Consider the following 22572-nt stretch of genomic DNA (forward strand, 5'->3'; position numbering starts at 1 on the left):
AAGAAATGAATTACTAGGTTTCTAGAACTCTGATCTGACACACCTATATTTAGAAATGGAGGGAGTATATATATACCAGATCACTTTCGTCCCGCACTGCACTATCACGCCCAAGGAGGATTCAAAAGGGAGCAGCGGCGGCGAGAGGCCCTGCACCGACCGCAACCCTAGCCCAAGCACATGCCGGTCGATGCTTCCGGAGGAAGCCGCTGCGAGCCTGCGACATCCGAGGCCGACGACGATGCGCGGCGCGACACTCGTTTACGGCCCTCAGCTAGGTCAACGCCGAAATCCAGGAGCGGGCAAGTTGGCTAGATCTCGTGGCCCTGGCTGTCCCGTCCCCGTCCCTAGGGTTCCGAGGTGCGCGACTGATATCCCGATGTTCTAATTTTTTTGAGGGTGCGACCAACATATAACATCCCTTTTGGATAGATGCAGGAGAGGACGTACATGATGTTGCGGATGAATGGAGTCGGCGAGTGCAGCGATTATGGGAGCTCAGAGGATGGGAGCTACGAGCATGAGCATGAGGAGGAGCTAGAGCACCACCACCGCGTCCACCTCCAGGAGCACCCAGGTGGCGTCCATGGTGATGGGGATGATGATCTCAAGGCTGAGGGTGAGGGCTACCTGCAAGGATGAAGGCGAGGACGAGCTCTCCGAGGCTTTGGAGAGGAGGAGTTCGATTAGGATTACGAGGTGCAGGACGTGGAGCTAGCACTAGACCCTGCAGAGTACAGGTTGTCACATGGCTTATGCCCCTCGCTGGGATCAACGATTGTGAGTATGTTTTGTTTTTCAGCTCATTTCACATTTCGCGTGGGTTGCTGTTGTGCCGCCTTACTTCTGCTTTGTAGGGCGGGCAGAGGAGCATGTTGATTATCACATAAACGCTGCGCAGGTAGTGATTTATGTTTCCTTTTCTTGGATGGATTTATTTTCTGTATTTGAAGTTGGAAGTTGGGAGCACTCAAGTTTTGATTAAATGACCTTGGACCGACAACAATGCTTATTTTGTTAATGCGTGTGACATATAGTGTAGTACGAGTAAATATTTATTTTAATTGAAGCAGTGGCACAATTCCTTGGTAGAGCTAAATTATTCTCTGATATAGCAATCAAAGCCAAAAGCAACTTATGATGTACTCCCTCCGTTCCAAATTACTCGTCTTAGAAATGGATGTATCTACAATTAAAATACATCTAGATACATCCATACATGTGACAAGTAATTCGAAATGGAGGGAGTAGATAATATGCTATAAGTGGTAACATTTACCTCCTGCCATGTTTTCTCCGGGGATTGTGGCATGCACCTCCAATTCGTCTAATTTATGCATGGAGAACTTTATCTTTGTTCAAATTGTGGTATCATGTTTTTCTTACTAACCAGCCAAATTTAACAGAGTACCTGGAATTTACAAATCGGCATGTTAATGAAGAAATACAGGATTCATGGCAAGGTTTATCCAGATGAGTACTCTTATGAGGCAAGTTATTTTTGCTTTATTCCCTTTGGTGCGCGGGCTTACATCTGAAGTTCCAAGATGTAATGCTAATGGTTCTAGACTTCTAGTCACGATTTCTAGAATTAGTTGCATTGGGTTAAGTGGTTAGTACAGAAAGTAGAGGTATCTCTGCTGATACACTTTCTTCCTTAGCTTCAGTAACTTACAACACAAAAGATATGCAAGATGGCAAGACAGAACATTACGTTCAAGTACTTTTAAGTTTCATAGCCTTACAATAATATATATTATTAAAGTGGCATGCTAACGTGTAATTATTGTTGGTAGATGTGTAATTTGTCGCAGGGAATTTGAGAAAGGTGAATCCGTGGTTGCACTTCCCTGCAAGCATTCATACCATCCTGACTGCATTATTCAGTGCCGTCAAATAAATAAGGTACAATGCCACTTTCAACCTAGTTATTGTTAGAACATATAGTTCCCCATAGATGAGGATTGCCTATGTTTTCATGGTATGAAGCATATCAGGCAATCACACCTGCGCCATGGAAATGTAGGGTTCCTTTGTACCTCTACTATACAACCTCACGTCTATGCTTATTAATCTAGTCACCAGCATAGAAAATGTAGGGTTCCTTTGTACCAGTGCACCACTTTTTTTTTACATGTTTTAGTATTTGTATTTTTAGATGTCTTTGGTCTCTAGAACTCAGGTTTGGCGTTTGTATGTTTGTTTAGTGTTTTTATATACTGGGCTATTGGTATTCCTTGTAGAATTTCTACACCTCCAACAGTGTATCTAAAAATGGGTATTTTTAAAAATTGCATTGAAAGTGCTTAATGTAATATGTCCATAGATGTTTTAGCAGCATACATATATGGTGAGTATTTAGAGTATGATGTCTTGTGTGCAATTATTTACATGTCATGACCGTTTACTTTTCACTTTAATGATTGATGTATCATGATACTTTTGTGTGAGCAGATTTTTATTCAAATTCAAGTTAAATTGAAAGCTTCTGATGTTGCTAACATGTGTGTTTGAATTCATACTAATGCTCAAAGTTAAGGTTCTAACACCCAGTTAATGCTAAAAATTAGGGCATAATAATTGTGATGTCTGATGAGACTTGAATATACCATATATGGAAGTCCCATTTTATATTATTTGACATATAGTATAGAGAAGTAGAAATATGCAAATGGATGAGCATGCAACTTATGTAGTGTTGTGTACAAGAAATCAACGTTTATTCCTGCCTTATCACATTCTACCTTTATATACCGATGCTGTTATCTCCTGCTGAGTTGGTTGTAACCTTGTTTCTTTATGGTGTCCTCTTAGCGGGTAATCCCGTGTGTGTTCTACAGGTTGTTGCTGCCATGTTTTTCAAATGGACAAGTTGGTGATCATCATCTCGTCATGATTCACGAGCTTTCAGGTAAAGCATCTTGTTTGTCCGCCGCTGCATGCCATTGTTGCGCCTGATAAAATCTTTTGTGATGTTGATTTGCTTCGGGGGTAGTTCTTCTGCTTAGGTTTCTGGTTACTTCGGGCATATTTCAGTAGGCACCTGGGTGTTTTGCAGGTTACTCTGGCCGCATTTTGATTGATAATAGGTTACTTTGTAAATAAAACATGCAATAAAGTTTTTCTATCGTTATAGATCTGGACGCAGCTGGCCTCCTCAACCTGTAGCTGCGTGCATTCATGCACTGCACGTACGCACGCCGCCTCCAAGGCTCCAACCTCGCTCGTTAATGCATGGCCAAGCAAGCAGAGGTAATGTAGCACTCGCCGCCAAACGCTTCCGCGGGAGAGTCTCATGGCCACGCAGGTTTTTTACTTTTTAGAGAGAGAGAGAGAGAGAGAGAGATGCCGGCCTGTACGTGGAGGACCCATCCAATGAGTCGACCGTACGCCCATCATGTGGCGTCCTCAACCTCTAGCTCCTTAATGGCTACCGGACGCCCATCTGGCTGCATCCGACCAGTATATGAAGTTACCGATCGATCTTTGTAACTTCTATGGTCCCTATTAATTGGTATCAATCGGTATATCTTTGCAATTTTTGCTGGCTCCAATGGGTAGATCTGAGTAATTTTTGTGAAAGTTCCTGGCTTTGTGTCTGTGTTCAAGCCACTTTTAATTGTTGTGAAAATTCCTGGTTTTGTGTCTGTGTTGAAGCCACTTTCTGACCCAGCAAAGAGCAGGAGGATTCCGATGGAGTAAATGATGCGGCTTTCGCACCAGGTGCCATTTCATATCCAGAACTCCCCCAAGGTATGCTATGAATTGGATCCATCCTCAACTACAACGGAACTTCTCCAAGTAGTTCCAGTCTGATGATGCCACATATGCTTCTGACTTTTGTCCTTTCCTCCCCGCCCACCTTTCTTTTGTGGAGCACGAAGACTGTAACGCTCCTTGATCGTCTATCTCTATCCCTCTCCTTCCATAGTTGGCCAACAGTAAGTGCTCCTAATTAATGAGCATCCATTCCAAAGATTTTCTTAACACGGCACGGTGCAATGGAATATTAATCCAGGACAGTGGTAGCCGCATGGAGGATTTGGAAGCTGTAGGCATAAGATCGAATGGGTAGGCCGCGGAGATGAGGCGTCACACACGGCCTGTAGGAGACCAGCGTGGCAGCTTGTCGGAGGGGATGTTTCCCAGGCGACGGGGCTCGAGGGACAAACAAACTCATCGGGATGGCTTGCGGTGGGCCGGGCTTTGGGCACAGTGGTGGAAGTACAGTGGTGGTTCCACACGCAAAAAATAAAAAGGGTGTACCATATGTACCCAGGTTGTGCTGGTGACCTGTAGTATACTCCCCATGTATACGTCCATGTTGTGTTATGTAGCAGCATCCTTTATTTAAGGGTAAACGCTGGGTTTTTGAACAATGAAATATACCTTTGTTAAATTGTTCTTTTGCAGAGAAAAATGTACTCTACTCCATGGACATGCCTGTTGGACTAGTTAAATATGATATTTCATGGTTTCTTTATGGTTGCAGCAAAGCATGTCGCTATGGTGTTTCTTGGAATGGACAAATTGATCTAGACACTTCTCTTGGCTCAGCTTTCAGGTAAATCATTTTGTTTTACTGGCACTCAAGACATTTGGCTTTGTTAGAACTTTTTATAACATGTTAACTTATCAAAATTTTGTTGCACCTGTGAAAATTCTATGCGTCTATTTAGCCTTATTGATCAAACCAGATGATGATAAGAAATGAATTACTAGGTTTCTAGAACTCCGATCTGACACATCTATATTTAGAAACGGAGGAAGTATATATATACCAGATCCCTTTCACCCCGCACTGCACTATCACGCCCAAGGAGGATTCAAAAGGGAGCAGGGGCGGCGAGAGGCCCGGCGCCGACCGCAACCCCAACCCGAATCAGCACCCGCCGGCCTACGCTTCCGGGGGAAGCCGCTGTGAGGGCCGAGGCCGACGGCGACGCGCGGCTCGAAACTCGTTTACGGCCCTCAGCCAGGTCCACACCGAAATCCAGGAGCAGACAAGTTGGCTAGATCTCGCGGCCCTGGCTGTCCCGTCCCCATCCCTAAGGTTCCGAGGTGCACGACTGATATCCCGATGTTCAAATTTTTTTAGGGTGCGACCAACAAAGAACATCCCTTTTGGGTAGATGCAGGAGAGGGCGTACATGATGTTGCGGATGAATGGAGCCGGCGAGTGCAGCGATTATGGGAGCTCAGAGGACGGGAGCTACGAGCATGAGCATGAGGAGGAGCTAGAGCACCACCACCACGCCCACCTCCAGGAGCACCCGGGTGGCATCCATGGCTATGGGGATGATGATCTCAATGTAACGCCTCGGATGTAACTTTCCATATTTGTAACTCCAACTCTTGCCATTTCTGGCTATGTGATATGATATTCCCTCCGTGGTTGGGTTTTTGCCCTTCCTTTTGCATTTTGTTCATGTCATGCATCTCATCTCATGGCATCATGTGCATCTCTTTTGTATTCGTGTTCGTCTCATGCGTCCAGTCATTTCCCCGTTGTCCGTTTCGCAATCCGACATTCCCACATGCACCCGTCGCACCCCTCAAATTTGTTAAAGTTCCTGATTTTGCATCTATGTTCAAGCCACTTTTAATTGTTGTGAAAATTCCTGGTATTGTGTCTGTGTTGAAGCCACTTTCTGACCCATCAAAGAGCAGGAGGATTCCGACGGAGTAAATGATGTGTTTTTCGCACCAGGTGCCATTTCATATCCAGAACTCCTCCAAGGTATGCTATGAATTGGATCCAGCCTCAACTACAAAGGAACTTCTCCAAGTAGTTCCAGTTTGATGATGCCACATATGCTTGCTCCGACTTCTGTCCATTCCTCCCCGCCCACCTTTCTTTTGTGGAGCACGAAGACGGTAACGCTCCTCGGTCGTCTATCTCTATCCCACTCCTTCAATAGCTGGCCAACAGTAAGTGCTCCCAATTAATGAGCATCCATTCCAAAGATTTGCTTAACATGGCACGGTGTAATGGAACATTAATCCAGGACAGTTGTGGTCGCGGGGAGGATCTCGAAGCTGTAGGCATAAGATCGAATGGGTAGGCCGCGGAGATGAGACGGCACACACGGCCTGCAGGAGACCAGCGTGGCAGCTTGTCGGAGGGGATGTTGCCCAGGCGATGGGACTCGAGGGACAAACAAACTCATCGGGATGGCTTGCGGTGGGCCAGGCTTTGGGCACTACTGGTCTTAGGAAGTAAAATGGTGGTTCCACGCGCAAAAAATAAAAGGGGTGTACCATATGTACCCAGGTTGTGCTGGTGACCTGTAGTATACTCCCCATGTATACCCCCTTGTTGTGTTATGTAGCAGCATCCTTGTTTAAGGGTAAACGCTGAGTTTTTGAAAAATGAAATATACCTGGGTCAAATTGTTCTTTTGCAGAGAAAAATGTCCTCAACTCCCTGAACATGCCTGTTGGACTAGTTAAATATGATATTTCATGGTTTCTTTATGGTTGCAGCCAAGCATGTCGCTATAGTGTTCCTTGGAATGGACAAATTGATCGCTATAGTGTTTCTTGGAATGGACAAATTGATCTAGACACTTCTCTTGGCCCAACGTTCAGGTAAATCATTTTGTCTTACTGGCACTCAAGACATTTGGCTTTGTTAGACCTTTTTAACATGTTACCTTATCAAAATTTTGTTGCACTTGTGAAAATTCTATGCGTCTATTTAGCCTTATTGATCAAACCAGATGATGATAAGAAATGAATTACTAGGTTTCTAGAACTCTAATCTGACACACCTATATTTAGAAACGGAGGGAGTATATATATACCAGATCCCTTTCGTCCCGCACCGCACTATCGCGCCCAAGGAGGATTCAAAAGGGAGCAGCGGCGGCGAGAGGCCCTGCGTCGACCACAACCCTAGCCCGAATCAGCACCTGACGGCCGACGCTTCCGGAGGAAGCCGCTTCGACCAGTGGCGGAGCTTGGGCTGAATTTGTGCATGGCCAAATGGGCTGGAGGGGCAAGAAATATGCTTTTAGGCTGATTTTAACTGGACATATGGGCTGAATACTAGGGGATATTTGCTAACTTTCTCATGGGCTGGGGGGGCGGGGGGCGATGGCCCAGGTTGCCCTCCACAAAGCTCCACCACTGGCTGCGACGTCCGAGGCCGACGACGATGTGCGGCGCGGCACTCGTTTACGGCCCTCAGCCAGGTCAATGCCGAAATCCAGGAGCAGGCAAGTTGGCTAGATCTCACGGCCCTGGCTGTCCCGTGCGCGTCCCTAGGGTTCCGAGGTGCGCGACTGATATCCCGATGTTCTATTTTTTTGAGGGTGCGACCAACATATAACATCCCTTTTGGATAGATGCAGGAGAGGATGTACATGATGTTGCGGATGAATGGAGTCGGCGAGTGCAGCGATTATGGGAGCTCAGAGGACGGGAGCTACGAGCATGAGCATGAGGAGGAGCTGGAGCACCACCACCGCGTCCACCTCCAGGAGCACCCGGGTGGCGTCCATGGTGATGGGGATGATGATCTCAAGGCTGAGGGTGAGGGCTACCTGCAAGGATGAAGGCGAGGATGAGCTCTCTGAGGCTTTGGAGAGGAGGAGTTCGATTAGGATGACGAGGTGCAGGACGTGGAGCCAGCACTAGACCCTGCAGAGTACAGGTTGTCACATGGCTTATGCCCCTCGCTGGGATCAACGATTGTGAGTATGTTTTGTTTTTCAGCTCATTTCACATTTTGCGTGGGTTGCTGTTGTGCCACCTTACTTCTGCTTTGTAGGGCGGGCAGAGGAGCATGTTGATTATCACATAAACGCTGCGCAGGTAGTGAATTATGTTTCCTTTTCTTGGATGGATTTATTTTCTGTATTTGAAGTTGGAAGTTGGGAGCACTCAAGTTTTGATTAAATGATCTTGGACCGACAACAATGCTTATTTTGTTAATGCGTGTGACATATAGTGTAGTACGAGTACACATTTATTTTAATTGAAGCAGTGGCACAATTCCTTGGTAGAGCTAAATTATTCTCTGATATAGCAATCAAAGCCAAAAGCAACTTATGATGTAGATAATATGCTATAAGTGGTAACATTTACCTCTTGCCATGTTTTCTTCAAGGATTGTGGCATGCACCTCCAATTCGTCTAATTTATGCATGGAGAACTTCATCTTTGTCCAAATTGTGGTATCATGTTTTTGCTTACTAACCAGCCAAATTTGTCAGAGTACCTGACATTTACAAATCGGCATGTTAATGAAGAAATACATGATTCATGGCAAGGTTTATCCAGATGAGTACTCTTATGAGGCAAGTTATTTTTTCTTTATTCCCTTTGGTGCGCGGGCTTACATCTGAAGTTGCAAGATGTAATGCTAATGGTTCTAGACTTCTAGTCATGATTTCTAGAATTAGTTGCATTGGGTTAAGTGGTTAGTACAGAAAGTAGAGGTATCTCTGCTGATACACTTTCTTCCATAGCTTCAGTAACTTACAACACAAAAGATATGCAAGATGGCAAGACAGAACAGTATGTTCAAGTACTTTTAAGTTTCATAGCCTTACAATAATATATATTATTAAAGTGGCATGCTAACGTGTAATTATTGTTGGTAGATGTGTAATTTGTTGCAGGGAATTTAAGAAAGGTGAATCCTTGGTTGCACTTCCCTGCAAGCATTCATACCATCCTGACTGCATTATTCAGTGGCGTCAAATAAATAAGGTACAATGCCACTTTCAACCTAGTTATTGTTAGAACATATAGTTCCCCATAGATGAGGATTGCCTATGTTTTCATGGTATGAAGCATATCAGGCAATCACACCTGCGTCATGGAAATGTAGGGTTCCTTTGTACCTCTACTATACAACCTCATGTCTATGCTTATTAATCTAGTCACCAGCATAGAAAATGTAGGGTTCCTTTGTACCAGTGCACCACTTTTTTTTTACATATTTTAGTATTTGTATTTTTAGATGTCTTTGGTCTCTAGAACTCAGGTTTGGCGATTGTATGTTTGTTTAGTGTTTTTATATACTGGGCTATTGGTATTCCTTGTAGAATTTCTGCACCTCCAACAGTGTATGTAAAAATGGGTATTTCTAAAAATTGCATTGAAAGTGCTTAATGTAATATGTCCATAGATGTTTTAGCAGCATACATATATGGTGAGTATTTAGAGTATGATGTCTTGTGTGCAATTATTTACATGTCATGACCGTTTACTTTTCACTTTAATGATTGATGTATCATGATACTTTTGTGTGAGCAGATTTTTATTCAAATTCAAGTTAAATTGAAAGCTTCTGATGTTGCTAACATGTGTGTTTGAATTCATACTAATGCTCAAAGTTAAGGTTCTAACACCCAGTTAATGCTGAAAATTAGGGCATAATAATTGTGATGTCTGATGAGACTTGAATATACCATATATGGAAGTCCCATTTTATATTATTTCACATATAGTATAAAGAAGTAGAAATATGCAAATGGATGAGCATGCAACTTATGTAGTGTTGTGTACAAGAAATCAACATTTATTCCTGCCTTATCACATTCTACCTTTATGGACTGATGCTGTTATCTCCTGCTGAGTTGGTTGTAACCTTGTTTCTTTATGGTGTCCTCTTAGCGGGTAATCCCGTATGTGTTCTACAGGTTGTTGCTGCCATGTTTTTCAAATGGACAAGTTGGTGATCATCATCTCGTCATGATTCACGAGCTTTCAGATAAAGCATCTTGTTTGTCCGCCGCTGCATGCTATTGTTGCGGCTGATAAAATCTTTTGTAATGTTGATTTGCTTCGGGGGTAGTTCTTCTGCTTAAGTTTCTGGTTACTTCGGGCATATTTCAATAGGAACCTGGGTGTTTTGCAGGTTACTCTGGCCGCATTTCGATTGATAATAGGTTACTTTGTAAATAAAACATGCAATAATGTTTTTCTATCATTATAGATCTGGACGCAGCTAGCCTCCTCAACCTATAGCTGCATGCATTCATGCACTACACGTATGCACGCCGCCTCCAAGGCTCCAACCCCGCTCGTCAATGCATGGCCAAGCAAGCAGAGGTAATGTAGCACTTGCCGCCAAATGCTTCCGCGGGAGAGTCTCATGGCTACGCAGGTTTTTACTTTTTAGAGAGAGAGAGATAGAGATGTCGGCCAGTACGTGGAGGACCCATCCAATGAGTCGACCGGACGCCCATCATGTGGCGTCCTCAACCTCTAGCTCCTTAATGGCTACCGGACGCCCATCTGGCTGCATCCGGCCAGTATATGAAGTTACGGATCAATCTTTGTAACTTCTATGGTCCCTATTAATTGGTATCAATCGGTATATCTTTGCAATATTTGCTGGCTCCAATGGGTAGATCTGAGTAATTTTTGTGAAAGTTCCTGGTTTTGTGTCTGTGTTCAAGCCACTTTTAATTGTTGTGAAAATACCTGGTTTTGTGTCTGTGTTGAAGCCACTTTCTGGCCCAGCAAAGAGCAGGAGGATTCCGAGGGAGTAAATGATGCAGTTTTCGCACTAGGTGCCATTTCATATCCAGAACTCCCCGAAGGTATGCTATGAATTGGATCCAGCCTCAACTACAACGGAACTTCTCCAAGTAGTTCCAGTCTGATGATGCCACATATGCTTCTGACTTCTGTCCTTTCCTCCCCGCCCACCTTCCTTTCGTGGAGCACGAAGACGGTAACGCTCCTCGATCGTCTATCTCTATCCCTCTCCTTCCATAGCTGGCCAACAGTAAGTGCTCCCAATTAATGAGCATCCATTCCAAAGATTTTCTTAACACGGCACAGTGTAATGGAACATTAATCCAGGACAGTGGTGGCTGCGGGGAGGATTTGGAAGCTGTAGGCATAAGATTGAATGGGTAGGCCGTGGAGATGAGACGACACACACGACCTGTAGGAGACCAGCGTGGCAGCTTGTTGGAGGGGATGTTGCCCAGGGCTCGAGGGACAAACAAACTCATCGGGATGGCTTGCGGTGGGCCGGGCTTTGGGCACTTCTGGTCTTAGGAAGTACAGTGGTGGTTCCACACGCAAAAAATAAAAAGGGTGTACCATATGTACCCAGGTTGTGCTGGTGACCTGTAGTATACTCCCCATGTATACCTCCATGTTGTGTTATGTAGCAGCATCCTTGTTTAAGGGTAAACGCTGGGTTTTGAACAATGAAATATACCTAGGTTAAATTGTTCTTTTGCAGAGAAAAATGTACTCAACTCCATGGCCATACCTGTTGGACTAGTTAAATATGATATTTCATGGTTTCTTTATGGTTGCAGCCAAGCATGTCACTATGGTGTTTCTTGGAATGGACAAATTGATCTAGACACTTCTCTTGGCTCAGCTTTCAGGTAAATCATTTTGTCTTACTGGCACTCAAGACATTTGGCTTTGATAGACCTTTTTAACATGTTAACTTATCAAAATTTTGTTGCACCTGTGAAAATTCTATGTGTCTATTTAGCCTTATCGATCAAACCAGATGATGATAAGAAATGAATTACTAGGTTTCTAGAACTCTGATCTGACACACCTATATTTAGAAACGGAGGGAGTATATATATACCAGATCCCTTTCACCCCGCACCGCACTATCGCGCCCAAGGAGGATTCAAAAGGGAGCAGCAGCGGTGTAACACCCCAGCTGTAATTTACCTTATTTGTACTCCAACTCTTGCCGTTTTCGGCACTAAGTTATTTTATTTCCTCGTTTTTGGGGTTTTGTCTTCGTGTGTTTTGTCTTTGTCATGCATCTCATATCATGTCATCATGTGCATTACATTTGCATACGTGTTCGTCTCATGCATCCGAGCTTTTTCCCCGTTGTCCGTTTTGCATTCCGGCGCTCCTATGTCCTCCGGTGTCCCTTTCTACCTCTTTTCGTGTGTGGGTGTTAAACGTTTTCGGATTGGACCGAGACTTGTCATGCGGCCTTGGTTTACTATCGGTAGACCGCCTGTCAAGTTTCGTGCCATTTGGACTTCGTTTGATACTATAACAGTTAACCGAGGGACCGAAAAGGCCTCGTGTGTGTTGCAGCCCAACACCTCTCCAAAGTGGCCCAAAACCCAGCAAAACCCCTTCTATCATCTAGAGCGTTCGATCATGATCGCGTGGCTGCAAACCGCACCTCATTTGGAGCTTCCTAGCTCCTATACCTATAAAACTAGATCTCCCCCGAAAATTCCAGGTCAAATCCTACCCTAACCCTAGTCCATTCGTCCTCAGCGCCGGACACGTCCGGACGTGCCGGACACAATCACGCCGCCAGTCCCGAGCCGCCACGTGGCGCACGAGCCCCACTTCGCCGCCTCCCGCCGCCGCCCGCGCCGCGCCTGGGCCAGAGGCGCCCGCGCCGCGCCCCTTCATCCCCGACCTCGCGCCGCCGCCCGCGCCTGTTCCTCCGCCGCGCCGCCCAGCTCCGGTGGCCGGAGCTCGCCGTGCCGCCCTGCGGAGCTCGCCGCACCACCGGCCGGCCCTCCCCGCCGCGCGCCGCCCTCGTCAGCGCCGCCGCCCGGATTCGGTGAGGAGAGCCCGGATCAGCCTCTCCCTCGCCTCCCCGTCGCATCTCCTTCCTCGCCGGAGCCGCTGCAACCTCGCCGGCGATCCTCGGATTGCGTGAAGCTACAGGAACCCTAGATCTGTTCTTGAGGGTTGACTTTTCCCTCTCCTCCTATTATTATTTTTGCATAGTTTGACATGCCATAACTCTGCATCCGTAGCTCCGATTCGTGTGTGTAGCATATCAAAATGTTCGTCTTGACGAGTACATCATTTCATCTTGATACCCGAAATGCTGTTGGAAGAGGGCTATGTGAGGAATATTTCAGATCTGTTTCAGCAAATGGCCTTTTGTCATTTTTGCCATGATTAATGTGTGCATGCTATGATCCTGAGCTCTACATGTGTTTTGTAGAATGCCATGCCATCTTTACAGGGGTGTCGCCATGTATTTTTGTGATCTTTATGGTGACTAGCACAAGCATGCAAAGTAGCCTACTCAATGATGCTGATTTCAGGGACTTAGAATTTCACTAAGTCCTTGTCCTGATATTGTTTTTATGCCATATGTTCATGTTATTTCCTAGTGATCCGTGCCTCTTTTGAGGATGATCAGTAAGGATGTTTTGTTAATATTGTTGTGCTCTATCCATCCATGTCTTTGTTTGAAATTATGGAGCACCCTAGCTTGAGTCAATCAAGCTCTACTTTTGCTATAAAATGTTCCTGGCAGATTGTTAACCTGTTTAGCGATTTTGCCGAGCTTGTTGTTATTGATCCGTGCATTCTATGATGTTGTTCTTGCCATTTCTAGCTTCTATGCCATGTCTTCTTGATGGGTGTATGCTTAGTTTGTCATGCCATGCTCTGTAGTGAGTGCATCGAGCTCGTAAACATGCCTACTTGTTAATCTGTTTTCCATGCTCCAGTTTTTCACCAAGTCTGAATCTGTTTATGTTTTTGCTATGTTCACATGCTTGCAATTGTATTTTCTGATCCCTTTTGGCTCAAGGTCACTCAGGGACTTTTGTTATATGCTTAGAGTAGCTTCATGACATGCCTTGATTTGCCATTATATGTTCCTGTAACTTGTAGTTTTCGTGCTCTAAAGATTGATTCCTGATGATAAATTCCTGATTTGTTGTTAATTTCACTAAGTCTGAAATCAGTAATCTTTTGCACTTTTGCCATGCTTGTTTGAACCTGTTAATGGATGAATTAGCCGTAGCTCAGTGTTCATCTTTTGTCAAGCATCATGAGTGGATCCCTGCCATGTATTTTGTTATCATGTTTGAGTGTTGTAGCATATTTATCTTGATGCATTTAGATGGTCACTTGCTGATTATCGCAGGGTGCCATTTTTGTTTTGCTTGCCGTTTCCAAACCGTGCATCCGATTCCGGTGATCTTTATATCGATTTCGACCGAAATCATCTCACCTTTCCAGTGGCACTCTTGGATTTCCAAGTTGAGGCCAGGTTCAATCATTCCTTTGCAAATCTTGCATATGCATCACATACCGCATCTCGCATATCATACCATGTTGGCATCATGTTGCTTGAGCATTGCACGTGGTTGATTGTGCTCCTTTTGCTTGGTGTTCTTGTTTGGGTAGAGCCGGGAGACGCGTTCGTGAATGAGGAGCCCGTTGAGTTTGCTTACGAGGATCAAGGCAACTCTGAAAACTTTGCAGGCAAGATGACCATACCCTCGAAATCACTTCTATCTTTGCTTGCTAGATGCTCGCTCTTTTGCTATTCCTATGCTACGATACCTACCACTTGCTTATCATGCCTCCCAAATTGCCATGTCAAACCTCTAACCCACCATGTCCTAGCAAACCGTTGTTTGGCTATGTTACCTCTTTGCTCAGCCCCTCTTATAGCGTTGCTAGTTGCAGGTGAAGATTGGAGATCGTTCCTTGTTGGAACATGTTTATTTGTTGGGATATCATAACATTATCTTGTTTATCTTAATGCACCTATATACTTGGTAAAGGGTGGAAGGCTCGGCCTTATGCCTGGTGTTTTGTTCCACTCTTGCCGCCCTAGTTTCCGTCATATCGATGTTATGTTCCCGGATTTTGCGTTCCTTACACGATTGGGTTATAATGGGAACCCCTTGACATTTCGCCTTGAATAAAACTCCTCCAGCAATGCCCAACCACCACCTAGCCTCTTTTTCCCTTGGGTTTCCGGAGCCCGAGGGTCATCTTTATTTAAACCCCCCTGGGCCAGTCCTCCTCTGAGTGTTGGTCCGACTGAGCTGCCTGCGGGGCCACCTCGGGGAAACTTGAGGGTTGGTTTTACTTGTAGCTAGTCTCATCTGAGTGTGCCCTGAGAACGAGATATGTGCAGCTCCTATCGGGATTTGTCGACACATTCGCGCGGTGTTGCTGGACTTGTTTTACCATTGTCGAGGATGTCTTGTAACCGGGATGCCGAGTCTGATCGGTTTGTCTTGGGAGAAGGTATATCCTTCGTTGACCGTGAGAGCTTGTGATGGGCTAAGTTGGGACTCCCCTGCAGGGATTTGAACTTTCGAAAGCCGTGCCCGCGGTTATGGGCAGATGGGAATTTGTTAATGTCAGGTTGTAGATAACATGAAACTTAACTTAATTAAAATGCATCCACCGCGTGTGTAACCGTGATGGTCTCTTCTCGGCGGAGTCCGGGAAGTGAACACAGTGTTGGAGTAATGCTTGACGTAGGTTGTTCTAGGATCACATCTTGATCATAGTTGTTCGACCGTGCTTTTTCCTTCTCTTCTCGCTCTCATTTGCGCTTGTTAGCCACCATATATGCTAGTCGCTTGCTGCAGCTCCACATCATACCTTACCTTACCTATAAGCTTAAATAGTATTGATCGCGAGGGTGTGAGATTGCTGAGTCCCCGTGACTCACAGATTACTTCCAAAACCAGATGCAGGGACCGATGATGTCGCTCCAGATGATATGACCGAGCTCAAGTGGGAGTTCGATGAAGACTCTCGTCGTTATTATGTGTCTTTCCCAGATGATCAGTAGTGGTGCCCAGTTGGGGTAATCGGGGATTTGTCGCATTTGGGGGTTGATCTTTATTTTGGTACCGTAGTCGGGCCCTGAGTGTATTGGATGAATGTAATGACTTATTTATGTATTTGTGTGACATGGCGAGTGTAAGCCAACTATGTACCTTTCCCCTTTATTTATTTACATGGGTTGTTGTGAAGATTACCTCACTTGCGACATTGCTTTCAATGCGATTATGCCTCTAAGTCGTGCTTCGACACATAGGAGATATAGCCGCATCGAGGGCGTTACAAGCGGCGAGAGGCCCGGCGCCGACCGCAACCCCAACCAGAATCAGCACCCGTCGACCGACGCTTCCGGAGGAAGCCGCTGTGACGGTCGAGGCCGACGGCGATGCGCGGCGCGGCACTCGTTTACGGCCCTCAGCCAGGTCCACACCGAAATCCAGGAGCATCAAGTTGGCTAGATCTCGCGGCCCTGGCTGTCCCGTCCCCATCCCTAGGGTTCCGAGGTGTGCGACTGATATCCCGATGTTCTAATTTTTTTAGGGTGTGACCAACATATAACATCCCTTTTGGATAGATGCAAGAGAGGGTGTACATGATGTTGCGGATGAATGGAGCCGGCGAGTGCAGGGATTATGGGAGCTCAGAGGAGGGGAGCTACGAGCATGAGCATGATGAGGAGCTAGAGCACCACCACCGCGCCCACCTCTAGGAGCACATGGGCGGTGTCCATGGTGATGGGGATGATGATCTCAATGTAACGCCCCGGATGTAACTTTCCATATTTGTAACTCCAACTCTTGCCATTTCCGGCTATGTGATATGATATTCCCTCCGTGGTTGGGTTTTTGTCTTTCCTTTTGCATTTTGTTCATGTCATGCATCTCATTTCATGGCATCATGTGCATCTCTTTTCTATTCGAGTTCGTCTCATGCATCTGGTCATTTTCCCCGTTGTCCGTTTCGCGATCCGACACTCCCACATGCACCCATTGCACCCGCGGGAGAAAAACATTCTCGGAATGGGCCGAGATTTGTCGAGTGGCCTTGGTACGTCACCCGTAGGCCGCCTTTCAAATTTCGTTCCATTTGGAGGTCGTTTGATGCCCCAACGGTTAACCGGGTAACCATAAAAGCCCCTCTCTTGTTGCAGCCCAACAACCCTCCAAAACAGCCCACTAACCTATCTAAACCCCCTCCATGCTCTCCGTTGTTGGATCACGATCGTGTGGGCGAAAACCGCACCTCATTTAGACACTCCTAGCCCCCCTACCTATAAATATGCCTTCCCCGTCCAAAATCTCGGATCCAAACCCTAGCCACCTCCCCTCTCCGCGTCGGACACGTTTGGACGGCGTCGGAGGCGTCCGCCGCCGCGCCTCGCACCACTCACGAGCCGACATGTTTCGCCTCGCTCCCATCGCCGCCTTGGCCCGGCGAGGCCCGCAGCCGCCCCCTCCGGCCTGCTTGGCCCGCGCCCCCGCCCGATTCTGCCGCCGCCCGCTCCCTTCCCGCCGGTGCCGCCATCCTTCGCCGTCTCCGCCATCGTCCGCGGCGAGACGCCGCCGCCAAGTCCTTGCCTCGCCGCCTTCCTCCACCATTGCCGACCGGCTGGATCTGCCGCGCCACCACCAGATCCGCGCCGCCCGATGCCGGATCCGACGACCTCCACCTCGCTGGCGGCCTCTACGAGCTCCGGTCGCCGCCTCCCCTGCAGCTTCGGCGAGCTGCTCCGGCCTCGCCTCGGTTTCCGCGCCGAAACCCTAGATCTAGAGGTCGAATATAATTCCAAGTCCTGAAAATCTTGCATCATGTGCCCATGTTCATCATGCCATATCTCCATGCTCATAGCTCCGTTTTGTGCATATGATATATCAAAATGTTCATCTCATGATGCTATTCATGTTAGTGTCATTTTCATGCATGTTAATGTCCATATTGATGCCCTAACATTCGTTGCAAAAGTGCTATATGATGTTGTCTGCTGGAATTCAACATAACTTGCTGATTTGTCATTTTCGTTGCATTTTGTGTGTGCATGCTATGAGCATGATGTCTACATGTTTTATCAGATCCATCATGCCATATTTACAATGGTGCAAGCCTTGTAGTTTTATGAGCTCTGTGGTGACTAGCACAAGCATGCAAAGTTAGCTATGCTGTGATGTTGCTGATTTCAGACACTTAGTGATTTTGCTAAGTCTTTTTTCTGTTATATTTTGATGCTATGTAAACTTGTTGCTACCAGTAGATCCATGCACATTTTGAGGTAGTTCAGTAAGACTGTTTTGAAGATATGATTATGCTCTATCCATTTATGCCTCTGGTTGCAATTATGGAGTACTATAACTTGTCATTACCATGCTCTACTTTTGCTAAATATTGTTGCTAGCAGATTGGTAACATGAGGTTCAGTTTTTCCATGTGTTTTGCTAGTGATACAAGTACCCTATGAACTTGCTCTTGCCATGCTTAGCTTCATGAATATGTCTACTTACTGTTGGTTACCTTGTTATACAATGAAATGCTTTGTGGTGAGTGGCATGAGCTTGCAAAGTTGCCATCATGAATCTGTTTCTGCCATGCTTTGTTTTTCTTCCAAGTCTGAAACTGATCATACCATTCGCCATGTTTGCATTGATGCTACCATCTTGTCCATGCATCTTTGGTTAAAGTTCAGTAAGGAAGTTTTGTTCTATGCCTTTAGTACTAGCATGCCATGCCTTTGTTTGCCATGATATGTTCCTGTAGCATGTTGTTTGCTAGCTCTAAACATTGCTACCTGATGCTTTTTTGACATGTTTAGTATTTTCTCCAAGTCCGTGAAGCTGTTATCATTTGCATTTTTGCCATGCCATTTTAAGCTTGTTCTAGTGAGTTCTAGCAGGAGCTCAGTGTTCATGATTTGTAGAGCTTCACATGTACTTTAATGCCATGTGCTTTGTTACTATGTTGGAGTGTTGTAGCATAGTTTCTTGTTGCATCTTAAGTGCTATGATGCTGTTAAGCGTAGATTTGTATCATTCTTGTTTTGCTTGTCATTTGCAAACCATGCATCTATTTCCGGTGATCCTTATATCGATTTTGACCGAAATCACCTCATCTTTCCAGCAGCATACTTGGTTTGCCAAGTTGATGCCTTGATCATCCTTTTCCTTCCGGAGTACCCATATGCATTGCACATCATACCTTGCATTCCATGTCATGTCTTGCATCATGTTGCTTGTGCATTGCACCGTGATTGATTGTTGTTCCATTGCTTGTGTTCTTGCTTTGGGTAGAGCCGGGAGACGAGTTCGTGAACGAGGTACCTGTTGAGTACACTAACAAGGAGCAAGCTTTCGACAACTCTGAGAACTCTGCAGGCAAGATGACCATTACCCTCGATATTACTTCTATCTTTGCTTGCTAGTTGTTCATTCTATTGCCATGTCGCGCTACCTACCACTTGTTTATCATGCCTCCCATATTACCATGTCAAGCCTTTAACCCACCTTCCTAGCAAACCGTTGTTTGGCTAAGTTACCGCTTTTGCTAAGCCCCTCTTATAGCGTTGCTAGTTGTAGGTGCCTTGCAGGTTGTTCCATGTTGGAACATGGATATGTTGGGATATCACAATATCTCTTATTTTAATTAATGCATCTATATACTTGGCAAAGGGTGGAAGGCTTGGCCTTTTGCTCAGTGTTTTGTTCCACTCTTGCCGCCCTAGTTTCCTTCATACCGGTGTTATGTTCCTTGATTTTTGCGTTACTTATGTGGTTGGGGTTATGGGACCCCCTTAACAGTTCGCTTTGAATAAAACTCCTCCAGCAAGGCCCAACCTTGGTTTTAACATTTTGCCTAACAACAACCTAAACTTTTCCCTAAGGAGTTCCAAACCCGAGGGTCATCTTTATTTAACCCACTGGGCCAGTGTTCCTCTGAGTGCTGGTCCAACTTGGGCGATGTCCGGCGCCCCCTGGGCAACCAGGGTCTCAGCTAACCCGATGTCTGGCCCATCCGGTGTGCCCTGAGAATGAGATATGTGTGACTCCTATCGGGATTTATCGGCACATCGGGCGGTCTTGCTGGTCTTGTTTTACCATTGTCGAAATGTCTTGTAACCAGGATTCTGAGACTGATCGGGTCTTTTCAGGAGAAGGAATATCCTTCGTTGATCGTGGGAGCTTGTGATGGGCTAAGTTGGGACACCCCTGCAGGGTATAAACTTTCGAGAGCCGTGCCCACGGTTATGTGGCAGATGGGAATTTGTTAATATCCGGTTGTAGAAAACTTGACACTTGCCTTAATTAAAATGAATCAACCGCGTGTGTAGTCGTGATGGTATTTTTTCGGCGGAGTCCGGGAAGTGAACACGGTTTGGGTTATGTTTGAATGTAAGTAGTTCAACATCACTTCTTGATCACTTCTAGCTTCACGTCCGTTGCATAGTTTCTCATCTTACTCTTGTACTCGTATGTTAGCCATCATATTTGCTTAGCGCTTGCTGCAACTCCACCTTATTACCTTATCCTACCTATAAGCTTAAATAGTCTTGATCTCGCGGGTTTTGAGATTGTTTAGTCCTCGTGACTCACAGATACTACCAAAACAGTTGCAGGTGCCGATGATACCAGTGCAGGTGATGCTATCAAACTCAAGTGGGAGTTAAACGAGGACCTTAGTCGTTACTACGTTTCTTTTCCCGATGATCAGTAGTGGTGCCCAGTTGGGACGATCGAGGATCTAGCAGTTGGGTTTATCATCTTTTCATTTGGATTTGTCCGTAGTCAGACTATGTGTGTACTTTGAATGATGTATGAATTATTTGATATTTGTGTGACGTGGTGACTGTAAGCCAACTCTATTTATGCCTTTCTTGTTCATTACATGGGATTGTGTGAAGATGACCCTTCTTGCGACAAAACCACAATGCGGTTATGCCTCTAAGTCGTGCCCCGACACGTGGGAGATATAGCCGCATCATGGGCGTTACACTCAAGGCTGAGGGTGAGGGCTACCTGCGAGGATGAAGGCGAGGACGAGCTCTCCGAGGCTTTGGAGAGGAGGGGTTCGATTAGGATGGGGAGGTGCAGGACATGGAGCCAGCACTAGACCCTACAGAGTACAGGTTATCACATGGATTATGCCCCTCGCTGGGATCAGCGATTGTGAGTATGTTTTGTTTTTCAGCTCATTTCACATTTCGCGTGGGTTGCTGATGTGCAGCTTTACTTTTGCTTTGTAGGGTGGGCAGAGGAGCATGTTGATTATCACATAAACGCTGTGCAGGTAGTGATTTATGTTTCCTTTTCTTGGATGGATTTAATTTTTTATTTGAAGTCGGAAGTTGGGAGCACTCAAGTTTTGATTAAATGACCTTGGACCGACAACAACGCTTATTTTGTTAATGCGTGTGACATATAGTGAAGTAGGAGTACTTATTTATTTTAAATGAAGCAATGGCATAATTCCTTGGTAGAGCTAAATTATTCTCTGATATAACAATCAAAGCCAAAATATAGCAATCAAAGCCAAAAGCAACTTATGATGTAGATAGTATGCTATAAGTGGTAACATTTACCTCCTGCCATGTTTTCTCCAGGGATTGTGGCATGCACCTCCAATTCGTCTAATTTATGCATGGAGAACTTTATCTTTGTTCAAATTGTGGTATCGTGTTTTTGCTTACTAACCAGCCAAATTTGACAGAGTACCTCACATTTACAAATCGGCATGTTACTGAAGAAATACATGATTCATGGCAAGGTTTATCTAGATGAGTACTCTTATGATCCAAGTTATTTTTGCTTTATTCCCTTTGGTGCGCGGGCTTACATCTGAAGTTCCAAGATGCAATGCTAATGGTTCTAGACTTTTAATCATGATTTCAGGAATTAGTTGCATTGGGTTAAGTGGTTAGTACAGAAAGTAGATGTCTCTCTACTGATACACTTTCTTCCTTAGCTTTAGTAACTTACAACACAAAAGATATGCAATATGGCAAGACAGAACAGTACGTTCAAATACTTTTCAGTTTCATAGCCTTACAATAATATATATTATTAAAGTGGCATGCTAACATGTAATTATTGTTGGTAGATGTGTAATTTTTCGCAGGAATTTTGAGAAAGGTGAATCCTTGGTTGCACTTCCCTACAAGCATTCATACCATCTTGACTGCATTATTCAGTGGCATCAAATAAATAAGATACAATGCCACTTTCAACCTAGTTATTGTTAGAACATATAGTTACCCATAGATGAGGATTGCTTATGTTTTCATGGTATGAAGCATATCGGGCAATCACACCTGTGACATGGAAATGTAGGGTTCCTTTGTACCTCTACTATACAACCAAACGGCTATGCTTATTAATCTAGTCACCAGCATAGAAAATGTAGGGTTCCTTTGTACCCGTGCACCACTTTTTTATACACATTTTGGTATTTGTATTTTTAGATGTCTTGGGTCTCTAGAACTCAGGTTTGGCGACTGTATGTTTGTTTGGTGTTTTATATACTGGGCTATTGGTATTCCTTGTAGAATTTCTGCACCTCCAACAGTGTAATTAAAAATGGGTATTTCTAAAAATTGCATTTAAAGTGCTTAATGAGGTACGTCCATAGATGTTTTAGCACCATACATATATGGTGAGTATTTACAGTATGATGTCTTGTGTGCAATTATTTACATGTCATGACCATTTACTTTTCACTGTAAACGATCCGATGTATCATGATACTTTTGTTTTAGCAAATTTTTATTCAAAATCAAGTTAAATTGAAAGCTTCTCATGTTGCTAACAAGTGTGTATGAAATCATACTAATGCTCAAAGTTAAGGTTATAACACCCAGTTAATGCTGAAAATTAGCACATAAAAATTGTGATGTCTGATGCGACTTCAATATACCATATATGGAATCCCATTTTATATTATTGCACATATAGTATAGATAAGTAGAAATATGCAAATGGATAAGCATGTAACTTATGTAGTGTTGTGTACAAGAAATCGACGTTTACTCCTGCCTTATCACCTTCTACCTATATATAC

At 44.9% G+C, this 22572-nt stretch overlaps 2 pseudogenes across 1 annotated transcript in view; both read left to right on the plus strand.

Moving 5' to 3' along the window:
- The window catches only part of LOC125549039 (uncharacterized), a 49764-nt pseudogene that overhangs the window by 11000 nt on the left and 16192 nt on the right, over positions 1-22572 (plus strand). Inside the window, exons 10-11 of the transcript XR_015599874.1 lie at positions 803-901; positions 3137-3172. The product of XR_015599874.1 is annotated as an uncharacterized LOC125549039 (transcript). The remainder of the gene's footprint in view (positions 1-802; positions 902-3136; positions 3173-22572) is intronic.
- On the plus strand, positions 7099-16243 carry LOC147981131 (uncharacterized; annotated as a pseudogene).

This window comes from Triticum urartu, chromosome 3A (assembly GCF_056163025.1).
Source record: "Triticum urartu cultivar PI428250 chromosome 3A, HENAU_Tu73, whole genome shotgun sequence".
NCBI classification, from domain to species: Eukaryota; Viridiplantae; Streptophyta; class Magnoliopsida; order Poales; family Poaceae; genus Triticum; species Triticum urartu.